The following is a 6,000-nucleotide window of genomic DNA, read 5'->3' as shown; positions in this document are numbered from 1 at the left end:
GTTGGATCCTCTGTTAAGACTTTCTGAAAGCCGCACCCAACAACACTTCCTCACATCTCATTGGCTATAACTTAGTCATGTGACTATCCCTTTCTGAAAGGGAGGCTGGGAAATACATCATTTGTCTCACTGGTAAGACAGCAGAGAGAATGACTATTGCTCAGGGAACTAGTGGTCCCTGGCACAGTGGTCCTGGGCAGGTGTCTTCCACTCAGGCTCCATTGCTCCAAAGGTGAAAAGAATTTAACTTTATGACACAGGAGATGCCATCCAAATTGAGGTGACTGGATGCCATGATTCGGTGCCTAAACTTTATCAGTGATGCTGATAACGGGAAGAGGCGTTACCACTGCCTTCATGCAATGGTTACAAAGTGTCCTAAGCACGCCCAGTCTGATGAAATGTCAGGATATATCCTGCATGTGTCCATCCATCCGTTCGTCCCCTCACTAGAAAGGTGTTTAGTACTTACTATCTGCTACATACACAGGCTACAGCAGTGAGTAGGACAGGCATGGCCCCTGCTCTCCCTGCCCTCTGGAGCTCACAGGTTAGCTGGGAGATAGGCATTAACAAATAGTGCTGCTGATGTTCAACAAAGAGCTACAGCGTGGATGTCCTGTATAAGTCTATAAGTATTAGATGGGAGAGAGATCAGAAGATTTCCCCCAAGAATTCATTTTTGAAGTTAAGACCTGAAGGAGGCGTCAGCTGTGCAGATGGTCAGAGGAATTTCATTCCAGCCAGAGAGAACAAGAGGTTGAGGCCCAGGCCCTGAGGCAGGAGGAAAGAGCCGGGATCATTCTAGGAAGCAAAAAAGGCCAGGGTGTCCAAACATCATCAATGAGGAAGACACTGACCCGGAATGAGCCGAAGCTGAGAGCAGATACCACAGCTGGCAGGGCTAGAGAAACCACTGGAAAGAGTTCGGATTTTGTTCTGAGGACAACGGGACACCATTGGCATGTTTTAGCAGAAGTGGGGGCAAGACCGACATGACAGAACTGGGCATCTTTATAAAGATTTCTCTGTACTGTGTATGAATAGTGGATTTTGGTGGGCCAGAGTGGATGTGAGGATCCCTTTAGGAGGCTGATACCTTTGCCTGAGTAGGAGGTGAGCAGGGTTTCATCAGTGCAGTAGTGAAAAGTGGCTACACTGAGAGCTATCTGGGACATCCATGCAACTTTCCACCCATCCATCTACCCATCCATGCATCCACCCATCCATCTATTTACCCATCTGCCTAGTCATTCATCCACCTCCCCATCCATCTGTCCATCTGTCCATCCATCCATGCACCTGTCCATTTAACAGACATTTGTAAAGTACATTTAGGCATGAGTTTCTATACTAGATGTGTCAGGTGAATTGTTCATTTTCTCTGGGAGTTTACAAGCCACAGAGAGATGCATAAACAAATCATCACAGTTCAGTGAAGGCCATAATGGCAGTGACTTCCAAGAGGTGTGGGAAGAGACTCTGACCATGGCTGCTCTGCCTGGTGCTGATGGGAGGTGAAAAGTCACCATATGATTCATCGCTTGGGCTGCCAGGAGTGAGGACTTTTCTGGGCCACAGGGAAATAAACACATTTGAGGGCAACAGAAAGACAGGAGAAGTGACAGTATTGGAATTTAGCGAGAGTATAGGGAAAAAAATTCCAGGAGATGCTGGGAAGTAGACATATCCAGAACAGATGGAGCTATCCCATGAGCCCGTCCTGTGTACTTCTCCAGCATGAGTTTGAAGACTCCTTGTTGGCAGCTCATTGGTATTTTACTAGCTGGATTCCAGTGCTGTCAGTGAGAGCAGGGTTGGCTGCTCCAGGCAGAAGACAAAAGCTTTATATCAGAATGCCAAGGCTCTGGGGGCAGAGATGCTGTGTGGCTTAAAGCAGATGGGTTCGGAAAGGTAGCATAGCATTTTGGCCAAGAATGCAGTTTCTGGAACTCAACTGCCTGGACTCAGATTCTGCTCCTGATGCTTTCTTTGCAAGTTTTTTTTATCAAGCCTGTGGCTTCATTTCCTATTTCCCTTGGACCTTTCTTGCAAGGGTTAAAAGGCTTGGTGTGGTGCTTAGGCTAGTACCCGCAGCACAGTGAGAACTATAGGTGAGTGTGTTAATACCAAGTGTCCTATCTTAGTCCTTTGGTTCAGTTAGGGGAACAGCCCTTCAAGGTTCAGCCAGGAACCGAGATCTGAGAGTCCTTGTGTTCCATGGGTCACCATGGAAGATAGACTCCACTTCCTGTTCCTAGTCATTTGTCACTTGTCACTCATGCCCAGAACCACCCCAGGCCCTGTATGGGAAGTATGAGAGTGGAGCAAACCTCGGTTTTGCAGCCAGACTAGTTTCAAACTCTGCTCAGCTGCATGTAGGAATCCAGCCTCTCTGGGCTTCCATCGTTTCTACTCTATAATGGTAAATAGCATTGAACTTGAGAAACCTGGAATAAGGTAGTTGAAGCTGAAGCCAAAGTACAGTGATTGGACAGTCAGTGGACAAAAGAGATGGGAGGGACAGACACATCTAGGGTCAGAAAGAACATGATGTAAGGGCTGACAGTGACATCCTGGGACCACAGCTTCTCATTTCCCCTTCTTTCCTGCCCCATTGGCACCTGGAACACTGCGTGCCTGGCCAGGGACCCAAAGCTGGGGCTCTGCCACCTGCTCTTCTTCAACAGTTGCTCCCGGAACTTCCAAGCATCTTGCCAAGCTCCCATCGTTGACGGATGGGGGTTCTCGTGCTACCTTATATGTGATAACAGGGGCACAGAGGAATCAAGAACTCTGGCCAACCATGACTCTCCCTTTTTACAAAAAGAGAAATGGCCTTAGAGAGTTTCAGAAACTAATACAAAGCTGTGATGCTAGTGAGAGGAGGAACTTGGATTTGAACCCAGGCCTGTCTAACTCCAGGATCCTTGCATCAAAGAGTCCAGAATCTACTTGGAGGACAAGAGGAGTTGAAACAGACAATAGATGCGTGGATGAGTAAATGAGCCAAAGGATTATAAATATAGCAGCCATGAAGCATATAACCTGGTTGATGGGGAAGAGAGACAATGGGAGGAGAGAGTTCTTTCCCAGTGGGGTGATCAGGAAAGGACTCCCAGAAGGCAGGGAACCATTGAGTCCTAAATCAGTTCCTGGTGAAGCATGTAACGCATTCAACATAATTCTTGGCATCTGGCTCCTGGCTAGCTACTATTAAGAAAAGAATGTTTTCTCAAAGATCACGCTGGAACCAAGGGGCGGTGTGTGCTCTGCCACCTCTCCATCCAAGCTCCTTCTTCTCATGGAGCGGGAGGGAGGAGGGAGGAAGCTCAGGCAGTGTGGAGCTTGGCACGCTGGGGCCTTGGCCGGCTCAAGGCTATAGCGCCCCGGGAGCAGCTGTCTCATGCGGCGCTTGGCACCACCCCTGCAGAGTGCAGAACGCCCATGGGGCTGAGAATCCTCTCCAGCCGCCACGCGGTAGCCGTGTGACCTTGGGCGAGTCACATCTCCTGTGTGGGCATCTGTTTGCTCATCTGTAAAATGAGGTTTGGGTCTAGATTTTTTTTTTTTAAGTCCCTTCCGGCTCTAACTCTGTAGCATCCAAACTCTGGCCAACACATCCCTCCTTCTGTGGATGTGTTCCCACAGTGCCCTCTGTTGGCCGTTCAGCAAAGAACAGGCACAACACAGACCTGAGGTCCACAGCTAAAGCAAGCTTGCTTGCCTGCTGCCCTCCTGGGGGCAGGGCCAAATCTGCACACAGGATAAGAGTCAGGAAATCCGACTGCCCAGAATTGGGATTTTGGAGACAGAAACTTAAAGACTCTTGATTGCAGCACCAGCAATATTAGCTAGCATTTGTTTAGTGCTAACCATTTACCAGGCATGGGTTAGATGCAGTGCACAGGGCCTGCTTGAGAGAGGTAGCATCTACTCTGATTCTTAAAGGTTAAGGACTTCCCCATGTGCAGAATGGTTGGAAAGATTAGAAAACCAAGAAAGAGACCTTGGTGTGCTCAAGGAACCAAAGGGAGTAGAGTTAGTTGTTTCTGAATACTGGAGGTCAGCAAACTATGGAATTTTAAAACTCTTACAGCTGGTAGAGGCACAGCTCCCTAGGAAAACTGTTTGGTGTTATCCACTAAAGTTGAAGATGCACACTCCAGTGTGTGCCAAAATGCACATTCCAGAAAGCAGCAGCAGTGAACAATTTGTCTAGTGGTCGAGACACCAGTTTTGGTGTCCATACCCCACCTCAGACTACCTTGGTTTCATGCTCAGCTCTGGCTGCTGACTGCAGCTTCTTGCTAATGAGCACCCTGGGAGGCACCGTGATGGCTCAACTCACTGGGCTCCTGGCACTTGTATGGGAGACCTGGTTTGAGTTCCCAGCTCCCTGGACATTGCAGGCAATGGGCCATTTGGAAGTGAACCAGCAAATGGTTTCTCTCTCTCTCTCTCTCATTGTGTGTGTGTGCATATGGTGGGATCTCTCTCTCTTTCTCTCTCCCTCCCTCCCTCTCAAATAAATCAATACATAAAAGCAGCACACTTTCCAACAGCTGAAAACTGGAAACAATCTCACATGTCCATCAACAGTAACATGGATCAATAAATTAGGCTGCATTCTTTTAATAGAAAATGCCAGTAATTAGAAAGATCAAAGTACAAAATGCAACAATAAGGATCCAATCCGCAAAGATAAGGTGGGGCATAAGAAGCTGGACTCAAGAGATACATATTGGATAGTTCCTTGTTTACAAACCTACCGGAGGTGCTAAAAGTTGGGATAGTGGTTGACCAGATGTGGTTACACGGTTACCTGGGAGTGCTCATTTTGTTAAAATTCACCCAGCCACACACATGGGATATGTGCAAACTCTATTATAAGTCAATAAGTTATAGCCAGAGCATTATGTGGCTGCAAAGGACTATCATCTTATTCATTACAGCCACACTTGCTGTCAACAGCAGAGCCAACAGACACAAGCTGTTTTGAAGACTACTCTAAGTGCTACTTTTCTACTTGACAAGTCCCAACCAGAGGGGAACACTCGACAAGGACAACTTATTCCACTGAGTCCTTGAAGAGTAAAGAATGACCGGCCGTGCCCCGGAGCTCACTCACCAGCATCTCCACAAAGAGCCCTGAGGAATCAAGGGAGAGAATGAGGTCTCCCCACCTGGCATGTCTAGACTAGAGAGCTGCTGTCCTGGGTTCTGAACCAACCAGAGCCTTCTGAGGCCACGTTTCCAGTGGGACAGCCCTCAGCTCAATAAAAAGAGGGCCGTGCTGGAGCAGGAAGATGTGACATGGCAGTTTGTCAATGACACAATCGTAGATCAGCACATAGAGCAGAGGGGGTGTCATTATCTTAATTGACAGCTGACTCAAGGAAAGTTAAGTGACATTCCTGGACTCGCACATCAGCAGAAGTCAGACCAAAATATGAATTTCCTGAATCCAGCTCCAAAGCACCCCGTGTGTCCGTTCCCTTGTGGACAAAATTGGATTAGGTCATCCCTAAAGCTCTCCCCAGGGCTCCCCGTCCCAATGACTGCTGAGTTCCAGCTGAGGGGGAAAGGACCTTGACAGTGACTCAGGAAGGGTGGTTTTAATATCATTTGGCCTTGCTGGCATTAACTAGTGGCTGCTACCACACACACACACTAACATGTGCACACAAACACACAAGTACACACACACTTCCTGCCACAATCTGAGATGGGTTTTTGCTTGTCCTCAGGTCATGCAGGGAGGTTGTATGGCATAAAGAATGAGCACTCGATTAATTTTATCTATTTAAAGGCAGAGCAAAACAGAGACAGAGAAAAATCTTCCATTGACTGGTTCATTCTCCAAATGCCTGCCACAGGCAAAACTGAGCAAGGCCAAAGTCAGGAGCTAGAAACTCCATCCAGGTCTACCACAAGAAAACCAAGTACTTGAGCCATCACCCACTGTCACCCAGGTGTATTAGCAGGAATCTGGATTGG

Source organism: Lepus europaeus, chromosome 21 (assembly GCF_033115175.1).
Source record: "Lepus europaeus isolate LE1 chromosome 21, mLepTim1.pri, whole genome shotgun sequence".
Taxonomy (NCBI): domain Eukaryota; kingdom Metazoa; phylum Chordata; class Mammalia; order Lagomorpha; family Leporidae; genus Lepus; species Lepus europaeus.
This window is presented reverse-complemented; position numbering follows the sequence as displayed.